The sequence below is a fragment of the Episyrphus balteatus genome, chromosome 3 (assembly GCF_945859705.1).
Source record: "Episyrphus balteatus chromosome 3, idEpiBalt1.1, whole genome shotgun sequence".
NCBI classification, from domain to species: domain Eukaryota; kingdom Metazoa; phylum Arthropoda; class Insecta; order Diptera; family Syrphidae; genus Episyrphus; species Episyrphus balteatus.
The window spans coordinates 113,303,544-113,331,413 of NC_079136.1; the positions used below are offsets into that span (position 1 = coordinate 113,303,544).

General features: G+C 30.2%; 1 protein-coding gene across 11 annotated transcripts in view; it reads right to left on the reverse strand.

The window, feature by feature from the left end:
• The window catches only part of LOC129916500 (tyrosine-protein phosphatase Lar), a 664,315-nt gene that overhangs the window by 384,137 nt on the left and 252,308 nt on the right, over window positions 1-27,870 (reverse strand). The window lies entirely within an intron of this gene.

Consider the following 27,870-nt stretch of genomic DNA (forward strand, 5'->3'; position numbering starts at 1 on the left):
TTCGCCCAGGTACGACAGTGGGCTCATCCCTTAGAATATTATAATTCACAGTATATTCATGCTGTGAGTTTTATATAGTGTCGGTAAAAGCTAAAACTAAACTAAAAAAAAAATTCATAGATTTCAAAATTTTGTTATATCGGCAACATTTTTATAGAAAGCATTTTTCAGCTTCACTGACCAAAGTATTTTTTGCAAATCAAAATGGAAACAGTTAGTTATTTTGTTTTTAATTTATTGTAAATTAATTTTGATGTTTTTAATGATCGGGTAGCTATAACTCCGGCCCATGCACTTGGTGGTGACACCACAAGTTGTTGCTCATCCAAAACCTTCAACAGGTACAGACTTTTCACTTTCAATATATTTTCTAGGTTCTGTAATTTATTAGTTGTCGAGCTCATGAATTGTTTAATAAAGACCATCAAGTTGTAATATGAAAAAACAATTTTAATCAATTTTAAAATTAAATAAAATAACGGGTCACTCTGGTGTATGCGTAACATTTTATTTTATATTTTTTACTTAGGTATTCTACATTTTTATTACTGCGGTTTTTTTAAAATAGCTAAACAAAACTACTTTTTAAAATTATATATTTTTCTGTATTAATTTTTCATATGAATTATTTTAGCATATTTTAAGGGCAGCTCTTAGAAAGGAGTTTTGACTTCCTTAATTAGTATTAATTAGTTTTTAAGTTATAGCTTGTACTAAGCTAAAATAACAAAAAAAAAACATTTGTAGATACTTCTACAAAGTATGTTATCAAAAATTCTCTCAATTTCGCCTACATTTAAGTTAAATGTCATATTTTAATATTTTATTAAATTTCAAATGTGCAACTTTAAATAATAAATTAACCTATCTTTCTAAATTAACACGACACCAAACAAAAAAAAAAAAAACATAAAAATGTATATATCATTCAAAAGAATATTAATATTCAATTTCCCGCTTTCTCGACAATCTTCTGCTTATCATTTCAAATAAATAACACACCAACACCCATACATAAAAACAAAACAAAAAATAATAACATTAAACCATGTTACAAATTGCTAGAAAGGAGTAGTATACAAGTCGAGAAGCTCTCGTTCTTTTTTTTTTATACGAAGTAAGGGAAAAACCGCAAAACTATACACAAGACAACGAATGGAACGTTATGACAAAAAAAAAATAGAAAAAAAGAAAAAAAAACAATCAAAACTGTGATACATTATAATTGTAAATTACAAAATTGTTCTCCCATCATAAACTGGCAAAGATGCATATACTATATACCCACAGAAACAAAACAAAAAAGACATACAAAAAAAGGAACAAAAGGATGCTCCTCTTCGAGACTTTGTATTTGTGTGAGTGTGTAATTGTAAATAACATCCTGGTACCTCTATACGCAGACCCAACTAGAAAATACTATTTCACTCTGCTGTGTCTCTGTAATTCTTTCATCTGCTGTTGCGAAATGCGAAGAAGACGCAAACCCTGACAAAAAAAAATATCGTCACTGTAAGAACGGAGGACGAGGACGAGGACGAAGACAACGACGAGACATTGAAGGTGTAACCATCCAACCCCATCTTGCCTCAGATAAATGTCGCAGAGATTTTACATGCAACGAAAACAACGCAAGGAAACGAAGGATGCAAAGTTAGATGGAGCTATACGATGGAGAATGACGACAACGAAGGAGGACGCGATGTGTTGCAGTTTTGTCGAATGCTTTACTCCTGCAACGAACTAACTTCTTCCGTTTCTCCTCGTACAACAACAAGGACCAGTAACCGATTGCCAAATGAAAAATGTGTAAAAAATGAGTCGTGACGCTGCTGCTGCTGCTCCTGCTGCTGTTTTCAAAATACATACACTCCAGCTCAGCTCCAGTGTTTCAATTAAGTTCCACGGTTTCTGGTTTTCGTCTTCTTTTTTTTTTTTGTCGATTTTCTTCCTCATCTTTCCAGTTTCTCATCCCGATGCATCGTTTGCTCTAAGATGGGATTTAATCCCAAACCATACTCGCACATGGTGGTTTTGGTGATGGTGGTAGTGGTGCAGTTGATTCCTTTTCTCTCTAAGCATAAATTCTGTGCTTGTGAAATGTGTGTGTGGTTTTTTGGCGTAGAAATATGGGGTTTTGCTTTCTGCAACATTAGAATGGTGTGGATATGATGTTAGAAAAGGAAGAGGGGGATGGGGGTAGTAACATGTGTTTGCATACGCAGCCAAACGCGTGCTCAATAAACCTGATTATGTGCGGTAATTTAAGGGTATTTTTTTTTTTTTTTTTTACTTTGCTTAACTTTGTTGTTTGAGATGTAGTAGGTGGCGGTTTCAAAATGCACGCATCAGATTTCTATGCACAGGTTAAAGCTATACTACACGCGGCAGTATAAAATATATGGGTTTTGATGCTTGAATATCAAAGTGAGTGCCATGAGATGATGATGATATTTACTATGTATATTGTATAATGAGCCATCCTGTAGCAAACTAAGAGGATTTTGTGGGAAAATCTAACAAAAAAAAAATAATATTTAAAGTCTATGTTTGGGGATTAGTTGCTTGTTATTTTATCACAAATTAGTTACATATTTATTAAGCCTGGATCATGAAAAGCAAACAAACTTTAAATTTACTAAAATGTTCCTACTGGGTAATTAAAAATACTATAAAACTGATGTTTTTCGTCTTTATATCTTTAAATAAGAAACCTAATGCCACCATTGTAATTTGATTTTTAATTTTTTTTTTTAATTCAGTTTCTTTTAAGCGAAATAAATTTAAATTCTTCAACAACTCGGAATTTTGATCTTTTAATTCACATATACATAAGTGTACAATTATAATCACAACCAATTTTTTACACTTACTTTTTCACAAGATTTTTTTGGTAGTTGTTGCACAACATTGGTTTTGTTCGAGAAATACAAATAATTTCAAAAATTCTTTTGATTCTTGATTTTTATGGCAAAAGAAACGTTTATCATTGCATTATCATTTCGTAATGAAAATTCAAAAATATGTAAATGATTGTCAAGACGTCTTTGATTTCTGTTAATATGAAATTGAGTCTTATTTTAGCGGAATATTGGCTCATATGCGAAAAGAATGAGCTTAAGCTCTATCTCACTTTTCAGTACATTTTCTAGAGATCTATCTCAAGAAAATGAGATAGGCCTCAAAAAAATGTACTGAAAAGTGAGATAAGAGCTTAAGCTCATTTTTATTGCATACGAGCCATTGAATAACAAAAAAACTAATCGAGCTACAAAATCGAGGTTTTCGGATTTCGTCTTAGTCTAGGTTACTTCAAATTTGTGCAAAAAATTTTTTTTGAATTTCGCATTTTTTTGGATTTTGAAAGGTTACTTTTGAGCAATCTTTTTAAAACTAAATCTTGAATATTTCAAAAACGGTTTGAGCTACAAAGTTGGTTTTTATATCAAAAATAATTTATTCAAAAGCTACAATGGCAAAAGAAAAAATTTAAAAAAGTGATTTTTTAAAAAAGTCTCCACTGGCCTCATCAAACCGGAAGTGCACTTCTGAAACTTTAAGTTGGAATAAAAAATGACTGGTTAGAGCTACAAAATTAATTTTTGCGCAATAACAGAAAAACTGTTCGTTTAAAAAGCTACAAATTTCGAGGTCAACTAAACTCATTAATTTCAATCTTTCAGATTTTGTCCGCTAACTTCAGACTTATTTTAGCGGAAAATTCAATAATTCAAAAACTATGCGAGCTACACATTTTTGGTTTGCGCAACAAATTAGCATTTAATAAGCTACAATTAATGAGATACATTTTTTTTTATTCCGCCACAAAGTGTCCGCCAAAGTAAGGGACGTGCAAGTATCTAAAATAACAAAAGGGATAAAAAAACATATAATGATAAATTAATTTTTGTATCTACTGCATGGCTTGTAAAAAGTTATTTTTTCAAAGCATTTGTTTTCCACTACAAAATAAGAAGAAAAAAAATTATAAAAATACAAAATATTTGCATTGAAAAAAAATTTTTATTGCAACTGAACAAATTTTGCATTATACAAATTTTTGCTTCAACTGAATTGCAATTTTCCTTATTCGTTTTCCTGATTGCTTAAGTCCCTAAGTTGCTCTTTAGAAATATTTGGTTGGGCCATTTCTTTAAGGATACCCTGAATATTTGGAATAAATACATATACAGGGTGTCCGGTAAAAAATGGATAAGCCTCAAATGGCTAATAGCTAAACTTATGACTGTACTAAAACCAAAAAGAAAAAAATTTCTATCGCAACCAGTTTAGAAAATATTAGGTTTTTCTCGTTCAGTGTATTTTAAATTTCATCATCTTACGTTTTCGTTCACCACAACTACGAATGAATAAATTTTATACATTTCTTTTTTTTATAATTTTCAACAATAATTCATTAAAACCATGAGCATTTAAAAATTTTTATAGCGATGTTGGACTTTTTCTTTGAAAAAAAAAAAATTGAAATTTGTTTTTCGATGCGAAATGTATGCAAGTTTTTGTTTTTTTTTTTTTTTTTTGTTTTTATTTTTTATGTAGGTACCAACATTTTTGATAAGGTTGCATTGGGCCAACGGGACCGAAAATCTCAATATTTTTTACTTGCGATATAGGTACTATAGGTACGGTGACCATCCGTCCCGGTTAACCCGGGACTGTCCCGTATTTCTACAGCTTGTCCCGGGTTTTTATTTAAGAAACCCGGGACGTATAAGTGTCCCGTATTTTGTAATTTGTCCCGTGATTGTCCCGTATTTGCACATTCTCTGATTTTTGTATTCAATATTTTAAATACTTTGTACGGAAAACAAGAAAACAGTGATTGGAAATTAAAATTTTTCTAGTACGCTGCTGAATCAAAACGAAAAATTTTCTAAGTCTAAAGTAAAAAAGTAAAAAAAAAAAACGATTAAAAACTCTCCATATATTCTAGCACAGGTAAGAATTTCGTTGCCTAAGCTGCGTACTGTGCAACGAAAAGCAAAATTTTCGTTTACGATTTCGTTGTGCTGGTTTTGTATGAAAATTCAAAATCGTTTTGCCTCTAGACTAGGCTTTAGTTTATTTTTTAAATGTTCGTCAATTATTTAGTTCCAGCTTCTGTTTGTCAGGTTTGTACACCAGGAAAAATGATTTCGAATAAAGAACAACATATGGAAGAGTAAAGAACCCAGATAAGTTTCAAAACTTTTAAGGACATGTTAAAATTTGTGTTAAGGTTCATACAATTTCAAAACCATTTAAATAAAAATGTTAAAAAACAGCTATCCCGATTTTGATTAAAAAAATATTTTTTTAGAAGTTATAAACAGACATTATTAAAAAACCATTTTCTTGAAAAATCGTTTAGGAAATCTTAATATCAAAAAAAGGAAAAATTATGAAAACTCATTTAAAAAAATTAAAATTTTTTTTTTTTGAAAAATCCATAATTTCAAAACGATCTTACGAATTTTTTATCCGTCCCGGGTTTGGCTTCCAGAAATATGGTCACCGTAACTATAGGGCAAGTTTAGGATTCGTAAAAAAAATCGAACTCGAGATAACAATTTTACATGACATTACGATGATGGAGAATGCCAAAAAAATTGGTCCGGCAATTCTGTCTGTCTGTCTGTCTGTCTCTATCTGGAGCTGCGGCCTAAGCAAGTGAATTGATTTTCTTCAAACTTGGTTGTAAGCTGTTTTTGGTGATTCCCTAGAGGGGAAACTGAAAATTTTTTTTATGACCAAAACTAACGGTACCTGCCATATAACGGAAATACAAAAGTTAATTTTTTTCAAAAACGGCTCTAACGATTTTGATTAAAATTTTTGTTTGTACACATAAGAGCCAACTTTTAAAATAAAAAAAATATTTTTTGTACCGTTATTAACGGTACCTGTCATAGAACGGTTTAGAAAATTTTCAAAAAACGCATTTTTGGATTTTTAAATGAAAATCAATTTTTTGAAAACGAATTAATGAAAAATTTTCAAATTTAGTTTTTATGTGTAAATTAATTATTTCTTCAAAATGGCAGACCAACTATTTTTTTGAAAAATATTAGAAATTTTTTATATATAAAAAATTATTTAAAAAAAAAAACGGCTCCTACGATTTTCGAAATTTTTTTTCTAAAAATACCTTTTTATACAAGTAATAATATGGCATACTTGGTTTTTTTTTTTTTTTTTTAAACATCATTTAAAACGGTGTTTAATTAATTATAAAAACAGATTTTATTTTTTTACACTACCTATGAAATTTCTTAAATTTATCAAATTTTTCCTAATTTTCTTGAATAAAAAGCTTTAACATTAGAGTAACTTTGAGAATAAGAGCAAGTACGTGCGACCCCAGTCGTGCATTTTATTTAAAACAAGATCACTAATAAGTCGAAATTCACAACAAGCTGTTCCTATATGCACAATTGTATGCCCATGCTTAAACTGAGCAAACAAATGTTTTTTTTTTCTACTTTGCATTTAAAAAAAAGTTAAATTACTTTTTTATTGGGACTATTCAACGGTTTTAATATTTTTTTAATGGTAATGTATTAGAAAACTCAGTCATTTTCAGTCAATTTCTAAACAGAGGAGAACTCGTTCTTTTTAAAAATATTTTTTTATTTAGCTCAAGCACCAAATTGCGTGTAAAATGTAGATTTTATGGACTAAATCTCAAAGTACAACATTTTTTCTCCGTTTTTTTTAGAATTCAGAGAGCGTTTTAAGCGTCATTTTGTGTTATGAAAAAAATGTTAATTAACAGTTTTATTGTATTATTTATGCTGAATCAAATAAGTTTTTATTCATCAAAATCAATCAGTTAGAAATTGTGGAATTTATGTTATTTAGTTATGTAAATAATTTTAAAAAATTTTACCAACCATCTGTATCTAATAAATTTTCGCTCAATACGAGCTCTCAACCAAAATAATATTTTGGTGATAAAAAAAATTATTTTTTCTCTATATTTTCAACGATAAGGACCTGAGAGACCCTATTTGAATAGCATGTTGAGGATTTGATATATTAAGAATAATAATGATATCCGCTTTACAAGTCTGTACTTTGAAGTGATGTAAAAACAATGGCACTAAATTTAAAATCGTTTAAACTTCTGCGTCAATGCTGTTTTTTTAATTCAAGAGAAAATACTTATTGCTTCTTTAAACGTTATAAGTATAACTAAATTGACTCGTAAGCTTTACTTAATGGCAAAAAGCTTTAAGAAAATGTAATTATATGGAAGTATTAAAGCAAGAGTTGCTAATTTTCCTAATAAAAAAAAATAAATATTTCTTTTAAATTGACCAATAATTTCCTCGACAAATATTAAAAAAAAAAAAAAAAACTTCCTGAGAAAATAGACTATCGCCTCAACTCATCTTAACATTACTTTGTATATTTATTTTTTATAAATTTGAAAATCTCATTTTATCTATAATAACAGATGTTTGAAGGAATCTAAAATCCCCCGAGATAATCTTCTATAGATTCCCAGAATTAATCCACAAAGTAATTCAACAAAGTAAGTCTAAAGCACTTAATAGGTTAGATAAGATTCATATTCCTATGCAACCATCGCAACATCAAAGCCAAATTCATTTCACAATCAATGTAGGTATATCTTTATTTGAATAAAGTATATCTTTAGGTATAAAAATAGAAATAGAAAACCAACCTACACCTAGATTAACATTTTTCTTCATAAGGTAGACTCAAATCCTCCCCAAGACTCTTATTTCTTTTCCACATGATTCATTTTATTTTTTTATAAACTTCTTTTTTTTTCGTTTTTTAATCGAATAAAATTGTGTGTCTTCTTTTACAGGCTTCACTGGGATGTCTCTGGGTCTCTTACCCCATAAGCCATTATCATTTCTCTTAAGGAAGAAGCGAATAAATACATTACGTTAATTTGAAATGACTATGGAACCACCATCCATGAGGCTGCACTGATAAAGAAAAAAAATAAAAATAGATGAAATAGAGAAGAAGCCAAAAAAAAAAGAAAGGAATTGCTAGTTTATTCTTACAACCGCACAAAGTGTTAGAGAGATAACCACAGACCTACCTCAACATCACTTCACTCCACATCCACTTTACTTGCCTACACTACACGCTATACCAAACTGAAAGTAAAGGAGTGACATTAATGTCGATGGTGATGGTTTTGAAATGAAGTCCTGGAAGTGAACAGCCAAGTAGAATTCGATATCATCAGTGAGTGGTGCCGAAGGTAAGGCCGCTGCGCTGCGCGCCGCCCATGCTGCTGATGACAAACTACAGTGACAATATAACGTTGACAGGATTCTTTCTACGATGATGAAGAAAATCACAACAAAAATGTTAACACCAACCAAGGAATGTTCTTCTTCTTCGTCTACATTCGTCTACATTCTCGTTTTTTGTCGTCATCTTCTTCAGTTTCTTGTTCAATTTTCTATAAACGAAGTCCTTCAAAGTTGCATTTTTTTTAAGAAAAGGTGACAAACAGTTTTACGGAATTTTATAAGGACTTCTTCCTTTTTTGCCATTTTACACAAAGATGTGTATATAGAGAGAGCGAAGAGAATCTTGAAAATGCTTTGCCAGAAGCAACCGGGCGAGAACAAAAGCAAGAAATGGATTTGAAACTTATTAAATTAAGTTGACTGAAAGATGGGAATTTATAGGAATTTACAATTTTGAAAGAAATAAAAAATAAAATTGTTATGAAAGAGATGAATTTAATTTTTTGATGTTTTTTTTTTTTTATTTATTTATTTCAATTAAAAAAAAGAGTAAAAGAGTGATTTTATAGAAGGGTTGAAGTTTTTACCTACCTACAGAAATAATGAATTCTAGCATTATTTGGAGTTAGTTTTCTTCCGTCAAATTGGTAATCAATTTCATATCAAAATATAGGTATTTATTCGCAACAGATATGAATTTATTTTTTTAAATTTTTTCCAGTTTTGAATGAACCTTTAATTATGCCTTCAAGTTTTTAACAGAATCCTCGGAATAAGAGTATTCTAAAAAAAAAAAAAAAATACAGTCAAATTCGATTATAATGAACTCTTAAAATTATATTCGTTTAGCCAATGTCATTATAACTGAATTTGACTGTATGAGTCAATTTGAAATTAAGCAAAAACAGCAACGTTGTTTTTCCATTATTTGAGCTTTTTTTAAAAAAATATAAAATGCATTGTGATTGTAATTCTCGTGAGAAAATTGCAATATCTTGAAAATGTAATGAAAAAAAGGCTGGAACGTTAGTTGACACATTATAAAGTGATGAAGGAGAATGGACAGACCATCGATCGGTATAACAAATAAATTATGACATTTTTCTATTTTACGTCGGAGCAGATCACGGAAATGTTAAAAAAATCTATATTTTTTTTTATCAGAGCACAAATCGAGCGAAACGCTGATCGAAATTAAATTCACTTATTTTTTGACGCTCAAGTGTGTTCCATAATTTAGAGAACTGTGAATATAGTCTGCTCATAACTGTCTTCTGATCGCTTAGAAATGTTTCCAGAATGAAAAAAAAAAACAATAGAGATCTACACCGCTGGCTCTGGAACGGTTTCGATGCGTTTAGAAATTTCTTGTATCAGCATAAGTCTGTATCTGTTTGAATTAAAAATGCACGGAACTGCATTTTGTTATATAACTTGATAGCAATTGTGTTTATAACAAAAAGGTAATCCAAATTTTTAGAGGACTTATTATGTAACTTTTTCATTTGCTTAGCCAAAAACACCCTATTTTAAAGATATCGATTTATCTTAAAAAAAAAAAATTATAGATAAAACTATAGCCTTTAAAAATATGTTCCAAGAAACACGTATTTAAGAACGAATAAACATCTTATTTTTATGCTAGCCTTAGCAAAAAAGTGATTGATATTTTTCCAAGAAGCATTTTTACACTCCTGACAAAAATATTGAAAAAAAAAATAAATAATGCAGTAAAATAAAATAAGGTGAAAAAAAATTTTTTTTTGCTCAATATCTTCGTTTTGGAATTCTATAACATACCTCAAAAGTCACGAAAAATCTAATGTCCGCGAGTCGCGATATTCAAGGTCAAAGCGCGAAAGGAGATTTTCAAAATTAGCAATAATAGACAACGGTATTATATACACATATGTCTTCGAGGTATTTTTTAATGCTGATGCCAAAAAATCTAAAATCAAGACAATCTGACGTCTCTGAAAAAAGTTATACCAGTTTTTCATCTGTCCGCAAGTCCTAATTTTGGAGGTTAAACTAAGTTAGGTGCAGATTTAAAAAAAATTAGCAAGAAAAGTTTAAATTTGTATATGTATACCAACATAAGCGACATGATTTAAGGGTATTTTTTAACACTTATTCCAAAAAAAACTCACACTAAGTCAACCTGACCATCCCTGAAAAGTAGTGCACCTTATTCATGTTGATCTGACACAAATATCTGAAGTTTTGTTTTTCAATTTTTTAAAATCTGCACCTTATCTTCAAACCAGGAAAATTAGGACTTGCGGACATGAGATTTTTTTTAGACTTTTGAGGTATGTTAAAAAATTCTAAAACGAAGATATTGAGCAAAAAAAATTTCTATTAACATTCATTCCCTTATTTGACTGGATTAAAAATATTTTTAAATATTTGAATAAATTGCAAAACACTATAAATTTTTTCTTCAGATTTCATACTATGTAAGAAAAATGACAAGATTTGAAAGCTTTTTGTGTTTTTGATCAATTTTTTAAATCATTTGTGTGTCGAGTAAGCAGGTTTACATTCTTTAGTTTGAGTGATCGACTTAGTACAATTTAATGAAACAAAAATGCTAAGATTAGCAGAAATGACTTTTTTAGTAGGTAGATGAGAGGGATATCAAATTAGCAATTTTTAAAATATACAAAGAACAATTTCTGCACAGATGGACAAAAAGAATATAAAACCTATAAACAAAAAATGTCGCATCTTTGAAATGTTTGGGTGTAAATTAGTAAAAGAGTTAAAAAAAAAACTTATAGTCATAATCTGAATAATTCGATAGGTTTAACTTATCCGCTACCAAGGCGTTATTTTTAAGAAAACATTTAATTAGTAATGATTGTTGATCAAATTCATTAAGGTGTTCCCTTAAAATCCGGATTTTTTAACTCCATTATTAATTCACGGTTCAAAGATGTGATCCTTGCACCATTTGTTTTCATATAGGTTTTATATTGTTTATGTTCATCTGTGCAGAAATTTTTCGACTGTTCTTTCAGAATTCTTTTGAACGTTCTAAAGAGTTAAAGTTGAATAATCTGCTAAGTCTCGGTAGTGGAATTTCGTGGCGCAGATATAATAAATCCACCAGAACCTTTTCATATAATGTTTTGGAATTTTGGTCGACAAATAATTTGAAAGAAATGCTCTCAACTAGTTTTTGAAATGACGTTTAAACTCTTTAGTTATGACCCTTTAATGACTTGAACTCGCAAATCGAATGTTCGACTCAAGTCGAAAGATTTAGCAAACAATCATATCGTGATATGTTGATTATAACACAATGGTGTTCGTTGTTGAATTGAAAAATAAAGAAAACCGTAATAGGGTCTCAAGCAAAAAAAGAGTAAGTACTGAAAGAAAGTTTAAGCAATCAAAGAAAAGACACGCTCAACATCAACGAAACTGACAAAAAATGACCCGGGGTTTACTTTTATATGTAATGTAATGTCAGTGCAGAAATCGGATCTAGAGATAATGGTAGTCCTCATAGATTTCAGAGTATTAGAACTCCAAGCTGTGGTCAAGCTTCCGGAATGTTGAGTGGAATTGGAAACAAAAAAAAAGAGGTTGTCTGTAAAGCCGGTTTACGGACGATTATTTAACGTGATAACGTCGCGTCGTCAGAAAACAGGTTGTGTGCTTTTAAAATGAGTCAATTGAAGCGTTTATTTATTTCAAACAATCATAATTTACAAGAAAAAAATTTACCTTTTTTCTTTTCTCATTATATTAATTTTTTTATTTTAAAAACTTACAAAAAAAATTATGCAATTTAAAAGCAAAGTATTTCTTCTTAAAGATAAAACCATTTTTAAATTTTTACAATGCGCAAAAAGTATAAAAATAATTTATTGAAAACAATCATTTTTATCAAAAAAAGCAAAAAAAAATTCCATTTTTTTCCCTAACAACCTGTACAAAATTTTATACCATCTGAAAGTTTATTGTCTTAGCTCAAAATATATATGTATATCGACCAGGTCTATGAGACATCTACAAAAAGAGCTAGAATTTTTTGAACTCGATCAAATTTCATTAAAAAAAGCAAAAAAAAAAAAAACATTTATTTTTATGTTCTCAGGCTATGGAATCAATTTTTTTGTTTGACAACCTACAAAAAATATATACCATGTGGAAGCTTGTTATTTCACCTTTCATATGACGTATCGATCTCATTTCAAAGATGCCTACAAGAGAAGTTAGAATTTTTTAAAGTCACCATGTCGAATTTCCAGACTGAGATTACGGTACTTCCCACACAGGTGGTTGTTCGGGGGGCAACAGATCTCCACTGGTGTTTTGAGGTTTTTCGCAAGTTTCTTGGTTTAACATTGTGTAGCTTGTAGTTAGTCTACCGATATGTGTAATATTTCAAATGAAAGGTAATTGTATCAGGATGCTCATAAAAGTTTAATAAAATTTCTATCTGCTCTTGGTCAAAAGTTATAACCTGTTGAGTTCTAAAATATTATTTTACCGTCATCTCAAAATTGTGTTTGCGAAAATGATTGAAACCTCGCACACATATAGTCGTAGTCATGGTCTATCATTACTCCATATACTTTATTCCTGTATCTATTAAAGAAAAAAAGATGAAAATCGGTTGAAAACGGTCAACAAACGTGTTTTTAAAAAACTTGTTTCTTCCGTTATTCAGTCAAAACTCACTAAACGATTTCAAGATTTTTTGAACGCTCCAAAAAAAAGCTAAAAATCAAAAATTACCCAAAAATACCCCTAAAAAACAAGGTATTTTTCAAAAATTCATATTTCGAAACGCAGAGTGTTGGAAAAAAATCCGTATCGGACGCCTAATTTTTTTTCCCTCATCTTTCATCTGGCATTTTTAGAATTGTATAAAAAAATTTCCTTTACCCAAAATAGCTTAGTTTCAAAATTTTTTAGAATTTTTTCTTAAATGCAGTTATTCTCAAATTAATGTCATCTATCTATAGCAAAAAAAAATCAATTCTCTACGACTTCGCGTTTAGATTTTAGCCCAAATTTCATCTTTCCGTTTTACCCCTGTTTACCCTATTAAATGACGGAATTTTTTAAAATCCTTCATTTGGATTAAGCTTTAGGTTATTATCTTTCAAATAAGCTATATAAGATTTTTGTATCTCTAATAGTTTATTTTTAATTTTGAATTGAAATTTTTTGCCGCACTGCGAAAGTGCGAGAGTGTAACGTTAGAAAATGGCGTCACTTTTTTGTGGTGGCTGCCATGGTTCATCGATTTATAAGACGTTATCACGTCAAAAATATCAAGAAGCTTTACGTCGGTATGAACGCAGAAGTTTTGCGACTTTCTTCATCCGTGATATTTAATCGGGCAAGGGATCCATGCATTGGTGATAGAATCTCAGTTCTAAAAGTAGTTAGAACGTGTGTAAAACTAGTTCTTTCTATAGCTAAACCGTATATCCGACGAGTATACCCCAGCCAGAAAGCTTCTCAAAATATCAAGACCGCACTTGAAACGAACTGTTGCCATGCACAGAATTTCGATATAAACACTTCTGTGACGACATTTTAAATATAAAATAAACAACTTTAAAAAAATGTATTTAGCAAAATTCCAAAATATTCAAATCAGCTCCTCATTCCGACAACAACAAAAAAATGAAGAAATATTATCTTTTCATTAAAAATACAAAATCGATTGCTTTTCATTTCTACGAGTATATATGCAACACACACACATACAGAAACAATTCAATAGAATTGCGGAATATTAAATTTATTCGGCACTTCTGTTTCCTATCCAACATATAGAAATGAAGAAACATTCATATCTATAACGTGTTTCTAATCTACCAAACATTCCACATGCTCGAAACCATTCCGAATTGAGAATCAAACATCTGTGCCGCAAAAAAAAAGCCCGAAAAATGTATTTGGCAGGGCCAAATCCATAAATTAATCAAAATGCGTGGAGTGAATTGCGGGCGGATAAGGAGCTGAAGGAGAATTTGGGTCTTTTTTATTTTTAAAGAAGTCGATCTTAACTACCGCAGAGGACCAAATACGAATGACAATCAAAAATATCGGATGCATCGATGGAAACTCATAAATCGAAATTTTTGATGGCATCCGACAAAAACGACCAAAGACGAAGAGAGGTCAGAACAATCTCACACTCACACCATGAGTAGTGTTGCATGTTAAAACCACGCAAATGACGTCTCGTGAGAATCTTTGGGGATATATTATCCAGGATACGCACGTCTCCATCAGAAACAAAAGTAAGCACAAAAACCAAAAACGTAAACTGTTTTGTCGTCCACCCAGGGCTCAGAGAGTGTGTGTCCTTTAGTCGGTGTCGGTTGGTGTTCGTCCTTTTGGCCAAAAAGCAAATCTACTTCCGTAGTTTGTGCCACTTATTGGCTACCATTGTGTTATGTCGTCCTTGCACCAGGGAAGAGACGATTATGGCGATACGGTTTTAAACCTCGACTGTGCCTCATCAGCACCACTTGGTTATAGCCCAGATGAGAGACATTTGCTTGGCCAGGTCCAGTCCATAGTTGTTCTCGAACAACTATACAACTGCCAAAAAAATAAAGAAAAAAGAAAATCAGTCGGCTTTTTTATTTGAACGGTCCGTTTGGGAAATATTATCCGTTACGTGCGCATTGTACGCAAAGTGGAATTTACCAGCAGGACTCGTTTAAGTTATATTAATTGCTTTCTGAGCCGAGTCGAGCCGACTCTATAGCCTATACCAGGCTGGCTGGGATCTCCGATATTGTTGGATGTTGGATCCAAGGCATTTTCGGTGTAGGCAGCAGGATTTTCGGTCTTCGAAATTTGTCTCCGGAATTCACAACTGAGGCGAATGAGAGTGTGAGAGTCCCAGTTTTTGGTTGGGTAGTGTTTAGTTGGATTGGTCAGTCGTATATGCGAGTGTGTGTTGAGGTTATATCCTTCTGGATTTGTAGATCCCAAACCAATTACAGAAGAATGCTGATTGCGTGTCATTTGAATTCATAGATTCTGCCAGCATTCCAGCACTCAAGTTGGGTGGAATATAAGAGCAAACGAGCGACCAAGCGAGAGGGCATATATATGAATAGATACGAACTCAGTTTCTATGAGGATAAATGCAAGGAGCAAATGAATACGTTCATGGAGGTATCATTGAGGATGTTTTCGTAAAACGGAACGATGGAAGGTTAAGTCTTGTTTAGTATCTCTATCATTTGGTTAAGGTGCAGCAACTCGGTGGTGCTTGTATGCGTGTGGGTTTGTGTGTGTGTGAGGTTGTGAGCGATTTGTACATTAAGGTGATTAAGATACATCCTCTATAGTGCTGTGCCAGGATTGGCTTTAAGTAGTTTTAGATGCGAAAGTATCCTTTGGATATACTATGCTTCTTTGTGGCACAGGAGTTAAATGATACTCAAAGAGAATATGTGTTCCAATGAATCACTGAAATGTGGGTTCTTGTATTTTGTGTGTGTGTGTAAGGTGGATGAGAATGATGAAGGAAGGATTTTGTAATCATTTGAATTTAAAAAAAAGAACTTTGCTTTGGACTTAAACCATTATGACGTTTTTTTCTTTTTTGATTAATAGGGGCTAAAGGGTTTTTGGATTTAGTTTAAGTCATACGAAATTAAGACATTTTTCAACTTGCTTTCTGAAAAAAAAACTTTACCTAATCAATTTCAAAGTTTAGACTCACTCAAGAATAAATCTTGGATATATTTAAGAGTTTTTCGATTGATATAGTTTTTTCAATTTCAAATCTAGGTATTTGATTTATTAGTGAGTTTTTCTATCAGAACAACTGTGCACTTTGAGATAAGATCATAAAATGTTCAAAAAGTAAGAAAAAACAATAATCCTTTTCCATATTCGACTTAAAATTAACTCTGTTTGTAACATAAAATCACATTAAGTAGGCTATTTTATTTTTGAAACCCTCAAACGACATTTTTAAAACGAAATCTTTAAATTCAAGTCGATAAACGACTTGAATTTCTGATCTATACAGAATTATCAAAATTGGTTCACTAAGTCCAAAATATGAGGTAACAAACACAAAAAAAAAAATAATAAAAAAAAAAATACAGACAACTTGAATACTTCCTCCTTATTGGAAGTCGGTGAAAAAAAAAAAAACAAAAACTGGCAGTCACTAAGATGAAAACTCTCATTAAAATGAAATGAAGAGGATTCCACTTATTTTAAGCGAAAATCGTATTGGTTTAAAAGGGATTTAAGGTGGGCATCATATTATTTTAAGTTGTCTTTTTTTCTCCGTGCGGTTTTGTTAAGATCTACAAAGAGAGAAAATAACGCAGGAATAACTTTACATCTGGTATTTTTAACCTTGTTTCTGGTATATTTAACTATATTATGATTAAGCATACCAGAACAAAAAAAGAAAAGTTATCCCTTAAGTTATTTTTTTCTCTGTGTACTACAGTATTTTTTGCAATTTATTTTTACTTTTTATTTAATAATTTTCCATTTGAAGGGTATACATGATATCTTTTTCAAAAACTTTCTTTTCTTACGATTTTCTTCTTTTTTGTTTGTTTGTTTATAAACCTACATAGTCCTATCGCATCCTAATAAAATTATGATACTTTGAAACATGGAAGGTCTAAGAAAAGTGGATTAAGTCATTTTCAATACACCTATATCAATTCATGTTGTTATGTGAACATTTATTGTTTTTTATTTTTAAAAAACTTTGAGAGAACAACAACGACCAACAACGATGGACATTGATGAGAGGAAAAAGGAAATAAAAAAAAAATTGACTCTGCTGGAGGTATTTTATTTCAAAAAAGGTTGTCTTTTGTAAATTGAGAACGGTTTTGGCTATCAATAAAATTATGTATGTATGAGATAGGTACATACATATATCAACACAGAAACCGACCACAAGAAATGGAAGACAACCAAAAAAAAAAGAAGAAAATAATGATTTGATTATGTTGAGGGTGAGTTAGATTTTTGTCTTATTTTTAAATTTAATCTTTTTGCTTTTTTTGGGCCGCACAAAAAAAAAAAAAAAAAACAAGATTAAAAGATAGGTAGTAGATACAGCCTTGGAATTTTTGTATTCTTTTACCTTACATTTTTGTCTTTTTGTTCTTCTTTAGGAATCAATTATTGGTTTACTAGATAGGTAGGTTAAGTGGTAGAATATCCTCTTGAATTTTCTTTGAAATTTATATATAGTAGAGCTCTTGTGCTTCCTACATATACTTGCTTTGGTATAATTTAATTTTAGCAGGAAAAAAAGGTACAGCAGAAAAAAGTCTAAAAATGTATTCTTTTTATACTTCCTAGAAGTAAACATCATTTTTTTTTTTTTTTTTGGGGTTAGAGCTAACAACACACATTTTTGTTTAAGGACCTTTTTAAAAATATTTGTTTGAAGTTTAAGAAGGAGAAGGAAGAATAATTCAATTATTTTTGGTAAAATATGAGTTCTACGAAATCAAGAAAACAAGTAAGTTAAATAGCATTCAGAATTTTTAATGAAACATTGGTATTGACATAATGTTCAATTTATTTAGAATGAAAAGATTACAATGAAAAGATTCTTTAGTTTAACTTTTTTCAGTATTTCGCAGATTTTGTTAAAAAGAAACATACAAACCCGTTCACAGTGCGGTAATTTGACTTAAAACGTGGTCATAAATCAAATTTCTCAATTTTGCCCACCAGGATTAAGCTTATGACCCAACAGGTAGATAACCAGGCTACTTTTTAGTTAAGTTTATCTTTAAATTAGTCAACCCAGTTCGCCACACCATCAGTTGCAAGTTGCACTATTTGGGTAGACACGAATTTTTTTCGATTTTTATTAAAAAAGTGAACTTTCCTAGTGTTTTTTTTTTTTAACTTTAAAGTGATTTTGGTGAAATTTTTTGATATGGATAATGGATATTGACATTCAAGGTTTTTATGGTAGGTATTCTAAAAAAAAAATTTAATTGTTGATGCAACTCTATTTTTTCATATGGAGGGGTTGAAATACGTCCTTAAAAATTTTGCACTTTTTTCGCCTTTTTTTTAACATTAGTGTTTTTTAAAATAGCGCAACACGCCGCAACATGGTCTAACCTATATATTTTTAAACTGCAGGGTTTGTGGAACAATTTTGCATTTCAAGAGTTTTCCCGATACAGAATTAGTTAAAAAAAAAGTAAAAAAATTTTTTTTCTTCTAAATTTCATCTTTTAAACTTAATTTCTCGAAAACTACTTAATGAAACAATTTGAGTCAAAAAGCAAAATAAAGGATAAACTAACGACCAGCTTTAAGAAAAGTTATAGCACGGGGCTGTATGTGAATTTTTTAATTTTTAATATATTTTTTCATGGCTATTTGAAGTGAAAAATGTGCCCAAATATTTTTGGCCAGGCTTTAGACCAAAATGCCGCACTGTGTCGTGTTCAGAAACCAAATTATTAACATTTTGTTTTTTGGATTCAATTTCTGTAAAAAGTAACAATAATTGTTTAAGTTACAAGATTGCCAAGCAGCTCTCCATCATTCGTACCAGCTGAATGAAGGTGTTTGCACCCAAATATTATCAGAAAACTCTGAAACTCTACTAGTAGCTGATCTAATAGCTCCTGCAACAGCTCCAACAAGAAAAATATAACCGATACCCATCTGAATAACATGATACACTGATGAAATTCGGGATGAAGTTCTTAAAAATATTTTTGTTTTTTTTTTTTTGGTGTTGAGTTATATGATTTGTGATATCACAACAGCTGACATAAATCTTGTTAATTTTTTTAAAACTTGGTGAAAAATTATTGTTTGTCAAACGAGCTAAGAATCTAGAGAGTCTTCAAGAATATTTTAAAAGAAAGGGTGTTGTTTTTTTTTTGAAAATAAGGAAAATCCGAGATAGATCCGATAAAATCGTATGTTTTTTTGAGTGAAAACAAAGTTGATGGGCTACCCTAATAAAATTAAATTAAAACGTTGCATTTGGGATTTATTCATTTATTTTTTGTTTCGATGACAAATTTATTGAACGTTAATAATTTAGCTTTTAGACGTTAGTTTAGACGTATTTTCGAAAAAAAAAAACACCCTTCCAGACTCTTGATCCTTGGTTCGTCTTTTTACCAAGTTTCATGAGGGTAAACATTTTTTTAATGCCTATTTTACCTGTATATCTACTATTTTTCTTAAAGTCAATTCCTCATTCCACACATATGGTACACATTATGTTAGGAATGTAATAATTCTTGAAAAAAATGGGTTTAAGTGGGATATTATTTTGGGATCAACAAATTTTTGAAGCCTCGATTTTAGGTTTTCGCAATTAGGAGACTTGAAGATTTTGAATTTTCGGGTTCAGAGTATTTAAGTTTTTGGGGTTGGGATTTTCATTTTTGATATTCTGATTCGCTATTTTGTTATTCAGTGAATAAACATAAATTTAAAAAATAAGTCAAAATGCATTGACCGAACATTTTTTTAAAGCACTCTAAATTTGAAACTTTGATTTTCAAAATTTTCTGTTAATTGTTTAATATTGAACGTTTTATAAAAAAAAAAATAGAAAGAGTAAATTTCATGCAAATTTTTCAATCAACTTAACAAAAGATTTTTTTCTTAAAAAAAAAAATCACAAAGATTCCTATGAAATGTTGACATCCGTGTAACAAGTCCATTACGGTGAATCCGTTTTCCTCCTACAGTTGTCTCATTTAATTCTTTTTTTTTTTTGTTCTATTTGAAGTTAACAGTTTTAACAGGTATATAATAAAATACTCCCCATTGTAATTTTTTCTTTGAATCTGTCTAACAGATATGTAATGCATTGAACTTGAATAAGTCTAAACGGATTTTAGTGATATCCTTTCAGGAAATCTAGAGAGGGCGTCTGCAATATCAAATACCTTTTAGTTTCTATTATTCGAAACCTTATTTCTAAGAAGAAAAAGAAGCCGGCATTGAGTATGAATAGAACAATTCGTCATTCTTTCATTTTCACCCTCATCGCAAAAAGAATTCATTGTAAACAAGAAGAGAAAAAAAAATGCGGACATTTTATTAGATTTTCACAATCCAGTTGTGTCATTTATATGTTATTTTTATTTTCATTTTTTTTTTTTCATTCTTTGCCAAGGGTAAATTGTTGTCTTGGTTTTTTTTCTTTTATTTTTTTGAATTTTTATTTTGAGGGATGACATTTTTGTCTTCCCGCACTTAAGTGGCACAACGTTATGACTTTAAACTTTGGCCCGTTTAAGGAAAAAAACAAAAAATAAATAAACGACTTTTTGTCTCTCTATCTCTCTCTCTTTTTCTTGTGGCTTGTGTGTCTGTGTATGTATATCTATCTAAAATATTTATCTACAGCGGTAATCCTAATTGAGCTTTTAAGGATTAACAAGCTAATGTCTATGGTTTTGTAATGGATATGAATGAGAAGTGACAGCCTGTAAAAAGTAAAGTAAAATAAAATGGAGACACAAACAACAACAAAACAAAAAATGGAGAAAATAAAAAATACAAGCCATAAAGATACATTGCAAAGTTAGATGATAATGTCACGAGATTTTCTTAGAGGACTCAAACTTTATAGTCGGGTGCTTCAAGTGATGGGATGGATTTTGATGTGATGAAATGAAATGGAATGATTGTTCTTTTGTATACTGGAGTAGGAGTAACTTTGATTCTCATGAAATTATGTGTTGGGAAGGTAAAAGACCAATTTTAAGGTCTTTTGTACGTTTAGAAAAATTGTAGATTTTATGATCTTTTGTGAAGTAAAATATGGTTGATGAACGTTCAGAAATTACTAAATTGAAATTGGTAGGTCTGTGATTGAACGTGAATTAAGGGCCAAGAAGGAGTTGTGTTAATTAAATTGATTTTTTTATGTGCAAATGTAATTTTATCAGGTGAAGCTGGCAAAGCTTATTAGGTACTTACTTTAAAATAAGCTTGCGAAAAAAAAACTCTGCCGCAATACTGATACTTGTACTTGTAATGAAATCGTTCACCACATCCGTATAATTTTCTAAAATAATTGCCTCACTACATAAGAAGTTAAAAGTTTTCATAACTGTTGCACCTTTTCTGTAAAAAAATTTGAAATTTTTTTTTTCAATGCAAAATCAGTTTCAAAAAGTAATAACAACATAAGTCGACTTATGTCGAAATTGAGTATTTCAAAAATGTCTTTAAAATATGCTCGTTAACAAAATATGCTCATTTCAGAATTGTAATAGTTTTTCTCGTATCTAGTTTTTTTTCACTTGCAGTCACAAATTTAAAAAATTCCCATGATTTTTTTGTTAAGTTATATTTAACAATAATTCTTCTGTACATAACCATTAAAAAGTGTTCAAACAGTTGAATAGTGGCTTAGAAAAAATAATTTAACTTTTTTTCGAATGCAAAGTAGAAAGTAGGTTTATCTATTCTTTACACTGTATGTTAAATTGGAGCTATGACCTCCGCTTTAAGTTAAGCAGCTGAAAAAGTATTGGAAATTCAAAGGATATAAGGGTTCAAAACATTTTAATTTCTGGTAAGGTTACAACCCAACCACTAGCCGAGATAAATATTTCAACAGCCTTTAAAGAAAGTTAGGTGTTCCCAATACCTTGAGAGTTAAAAGCATCATCACAACGGTCGTTTTGGGAAGGTTTGCTGCCTTCGCCTCGGGATGTTTTCCAATTTGTAGAGGAATAAATACCTTTGATGTCAAAAAAGCTTAGCTCAGTGAAGCCAGAACTGCGACCCCAAAATTTTGGAGCCAAACTTATCTAATTCGTTTATCTATCTTTTGTATACTCAAAATTTTCGTTTGTCCACTTTTCAAAAAAATTTAGCGAAAATTCTTTTTTAAGTGAAAACTTCTTTAGTATCGTAGTGATTTGAAACAAGATGAAACGAAAAACCGACAGTACCTACAAATTATTTTAATTATATCTTTTTTTTTTTAATAGATAGATGAATGAATTTTATACTGTAGATAGATACTAAACAGGATTATATTTGTACAAAATTTCAATTAATTTCATGTTCACAATCCTGAGATTTTCAAACACGTTATATCTATCTTTTGATCTAGAGCACATACAATTTTGATTTAACTTTAATACGCATGTTGATAATATTACCTTTCATTTGATATTTCACACATAACAGTACGTGATTTTTGGTTTTCTTGTTTTTTTGGATGAAAATTGATTGGCTTCAAAAAATTCTAGCTATTTTCGTAGATGTCGGACAGACATGATTAAACAAAGTATTTAAAGCTTAAATAATAACCTTTCATAATGATTTAAAATTTATTATAGGTTGTCATATCAAAAAATTGATTTAAAGGTGATGTTAATAAAAAAATACATTTTTTCGATTTTTTTTTTTTCAAGAAAAATTATTTTTTAAGGTTTCACTTATACCACGTGTGAATTCCACTGAAAAATTGAAAATCCCCTAAAACCCACAAAAATAATTTGTTTTAAATTGCTGTCATTTGTCCACTTTGTATTCTTTACAAATACCTACCAAAAATCACTGTTTATTCACCCACCATTTAGGAGATATTCAAAAAACAATCTATCCTAGAAACTAAAAACTCTCATACAAAATAAAATTTTTTTTCCTAAAATTATTATTTTTTATTCAAACGGCCAACGTTTGCCCACCTCGAGAAATGGATACAAACTTAAAATTATAGTAAGTCCACCCTACGTTTAGAATATATTCAAAAAACAAATTTTGTATGGAAAAATTAAAAGTCCCCTAAAATACCCAAAATTGTTTTTTTTTTTTTTTCAAAAATTCTAATTTCTGTCATTTGTGCACCTCGATTTATTTATGTGCACCAGGGGAAAAAATAAATTAAAGTTGAAACGTCTTTGTTTCAAAAATGAACTACTTTGATTTATGTGACTTTAAGATGCGAAACCATCAAAAATTAACCTTTTTCCACGTTGATTTTAAAATTTTCATCTTCAACGCAAAATCATTCCGAATAATAGTTAAATCAATGTGGTTTTCATTGATTTTACGTTGTTTTATGGTGGCTTTTCCCTCAGTGTATACCAAAATTCGTCATTTGTCCACCCTATGTTTATTAGATATTAAAAAAAAGTTTGTACTGAAAATTCCCAACAAAAATTACACATACACCACAGTGTACTGCAAATTTCAAAATCCCCAAAAATTACTTTTTTTTTTTCAAAAATTCAAACGGCAATCATTTCAAGTCTCACGAAGCTGGTGCGCTGTCAAGCGACTTAATAAACAGCGACAGAAATGAGTGGGTCACCCTAAGAAGTAAGTATGGTAGTTGATTAGAAAAAAAATGCTTCAGAAAGACAACAAATACATTACACGCAATGCAACAAGTTTAAATTTTAAATTAAAATCGAGTTTTTCATTTAAGAACGCAAGGACCTCAAAAAACTGATGTAACTGCTATTGAAATCGTATGTATTTAGTGAGTTTTTAAATAAGTTCCTTTCTAAATAATAACAGTTATTGAATAAGTAATAAGATATCAAAAATAATAACCCCTATCAGACATGGTCAATTCACAATATTGTCTATGAAAAGAACCCATAAAGAGACAAAATAATAAAGTAGTAAATTCATTGCAACTTGATATTTGTATCTAAATCTATACTGTACAAAACTCATTAACCCTGATTGGATTGTATTCTACAAATGTGTATGCCCCCTCCCACATTTTTTTTTTTTTTTTACTTTTTAATAAATAGAAAATCCATTAGCCTTAGTTCTTTTCTTTATGAACATTTAACCGGTAGTGGCGCGAAAAATTAAATATTCATAAAATGGCGCCCAACTGATGACACCCAAAAGTCGCTTGGATAAACATTGTCATGGATTGTTAGATTTTTTCGCAATTTTCGTTTAGCAAAAAAAAAAGGAAAAAAACAAAAAAAAAGGAGGAGAAGAAAAACATTTTTGTCATATCATCTTCAATAAAAGCTAAGCGTTGTAAAATGTAATACAATCCGGAAAATTCTACAAAAAAAAAAAAAAAAAAAAAAAAACACATTTGATATAAAAATCCTAAAATAAAGAGAAAACTAAACGAACCAAGGAAGAAGGTTCAAGAAATGAAAGCACCAAAAAGAGCATCAGTCATTTACATCCACAAACACGAGAAAAAAAAGACAAAAAAGGGACGATACACGGAGTAAGGGACGAAAGACAAAAAAAAAAACCTAAGGATAATACAAACTTTTTTTTTTTTTTGAGAAGAAAAAATGATGAGGATTATATTCGCAGGTAGCACAGGTACAGGAGGCACAGGTATATTATTTAGGTTCGCTTCTGATGAACGACTTTGACTTTGTTGAACATTTTATGAATAACTAAACTACGTGTGGCAATGACGCATGCACGTGACAAAAAATTCTAAGTAATCCTATGAATTTCATCTTCTTTAATCTTCTTTATCAAAATAGGCGTCAAAATGGTACCTGTGTGTTTTGTTGTTGTTGTTTTTGCTGTGTACCTCCTGGTCTTAATGGTATAAATGTGAATAGCAACAATCAGTGTCCCATATATATACTTACATAAAGGTATAAAGGTAGTCATGGGATGACATCAGAGACATATGTTAAAGGCGCAGTAAAACATCTCTATAAGACTGACAGAAACGAAAAAAAAAATGTAATTTAAAATGACATTTCGTCCTTTTTTCTTAGTTTTTTTTTTTGTTCATTTCTGGTATCAATTTTTCTTTTGACATAATCTACTGGTTTTAAAAAACACACACAACACACAATTCAAAATATTTTTAATGAACACAATTTTACATGAGTGACATGTGTATACATCTACACAAAATGTTTATTATTATTTTTTTTTTTTTGTGGGTAGCAGATGTATTTGAATGTGTGTGTTTGTGTTGTTATTCAGTTGGAAATGAAGGAAATATTTCTTTGAGCGAAATTTTAATGCTTTCACTTATATTTAACTGAAGGTAAAGAAGATTATTGCAATGTGACAGTTTGTGGTGCTTGAAACACATGTGACTCTTCAGGGAGAGAATTATAATCGGCTATTAGTTGAGTATGTTGATTTAATTAGCTAAAAATGTGGGTGGGTTTTTTTTTTTGTTTGTTGTTGGTTTTGTTTCAATGAAGGTAGAATATATTCCTATGACAGGTGTCTTGAAGTGGAAATATTTGTTTTTAATTCAACCAGAAAGTAGCACTTCAAAAAGTATTTTTTAAGAGATTAAAGAAATAAGGATTGTAATTTCAGATATTGCTTTAAATTTTGTAAGTAAATAAAAATGAAAAATAATTACATAAATGGAAAGTTTACGCATTAGAATGATTATGCTCAGTTTGGTGTTATGAGAATGTAGACGTTTTGTGGTTTAGAATAAGTGAGAAAACTGGTCCTTCAAGCTGGATTTTGGAAACAAGGTTCGAGAGAATTATTGAAAGCTTGATCATGGTCAGGATCGTATTTTACGGATGCAGACGATATTTGGGCATATTTATTTGCAGCAATATTTTTTTATAAGGATTTCGGTGGTGATGGCTTTTGCTTCTCTTTGTCAATACTGGATATGATGATTTTCTTTGTGCATGTCAAAATTTTGTAGCAGCTACTGTAAATTGCCGGCTGACAATTAATGCACTTCGTTGGAAATATTTTTTTCCAAAAATGCAAACGGCCATCTTTTGTCCACCCAATGTTTAGTACATAATCAAAATACAATTTTTTAAAAATTCACAACAAAATTTACGCATTCCCCACAGTGTACCTTTATACTGAAAATTTCAAGTCCCACTTAAATCTCCAAAAATTACTTTTTTTTCAAAAATTACTTTTTTTTCAAAAATTCAAATCGTAATTAACAGTGCAAATTTAGATTTTAAAATACAATGCTGTTATCAGTTTTTTAGTGAAAAACAGAAAACCGAATGCGAAAATGTTTTGTATTTTACAGTACAAAATTTGATTTTTGAATATCTTCTAAATGTAGGGTGGACAAACGATGATTTTTTGTTATGTAAAGAATTCGAGATGGACTTAAAATAGAAGTTTGATTTTTTGAAAAAAAAAGTAATTTTTGGAGATTCAGGGGACCTTTACAATTTAAGTTCATAGGTACACTGTGGTGTATGGGTAACTTTTGTTGGGATTTTTTGAAAATTTGTGTTATTATTGTCTCATAAACATAGGATGGGCAAAGGATTTTTTGTTTGCATACATTTCTCGAGGTTGACAAAAGATGGTCGTTTGATTTTTGGAGATTTTATAAAAAAAAAATTAAGTGAGAGTTGATATAAGAAAATTGATTTTCAATATCTCCTAAACGGACAGTGGATAAATGATGATTTTTTAATATTATGTATCAAAAGAACCCAAAGTAGACAAACGACAGTAGTTTCAATTTTTGAAAAAAAAAAAAAAAAATGATTTTTTTTGGAAAAATTGATCTAAAATGGACAAATTTGGGCGGGCAAACATGGAAAAAAGGTGAACAAACGAATCAAACTAGTTTGGTTCAAAAATATTGCGGTCGCAGTTCTGGCTTCACGGAACTAGGGGAAGTTTTTCTTTCTTCCACTCAGGCAGGGGCAATTGAATGAAGTACATATTGCTCTTCTTAGTTACTTATGTGTACCCATATTTTCATATTTTTTTAAGCTAGCTAACATATGAAACTGCTGTTATTATAAAATATTGTACACTCTTCACAATTTATGAATGGAAATTAAAAAAATTAACACGAAATATACCGTGTAGATTCCCGCCCGTGACAGTAAAATGTCCCTGCAGTGATTTTGGTATATTTTTTATATCACTGAATGACCAATTTAAATTGTTATTTGCAGGAATTTCCAAAAACTCTTACCTTTATCCAATTTATCAAGGTAACATTCATTCTAGGGACAATCCAAATAAAAAACATACCCTTTCCCATACACGTTTACTCACTTTAAATTGCCATTTAAGATAACTCACCATTCAAACCGCGACAGAAAAAAAAGAAATACTTTTCTTAGGCTCTTCCATCAAGCACGCATCAACAAAACCAACAAAAATAAATCCTTTTACGATCTTCACTTGCGAACCGCCACACATTTTATTATGCCAATTTTATGTTTGTCTGAGTAGCTTCCTACTCATTCTCACTTCGTTGTTTCCTTCTGACAAAATGATAAATGTTACTCTCTTTTACTTTTGATTGCTGTTCTCGTATCATGTAGGTATGTTGTTTTTTGTTGCATTTTCTTAAAGAAAAAATACTTTTGAAAAAAAACATGATTTTTTAAAGAATAAAAACAAATCTCTCAAAAAGTTAAATGCCTTAAGTGTTATTTTACTCCATGCACAGGACTGTTTTTTTTTTTTTTTTTGGTTTTATTTCAAATGCCGACCATTAAGTTTCGTGGAAAAAAAATGATTCTTTCTAGAAAGTGTGAAGAGTGCAGACTAGAATAGACAAAAAAAAAAAAAGAAGACAAACAATTTATATTGCCATACTAAAGCGTTTTATTATTATCCTTACACTTTATCTAGATGTGACATTGCTCTGTGTGGTTAACAGAAGGATTTCCAGGATACAGAAATTGCTTTATGGCCAAAA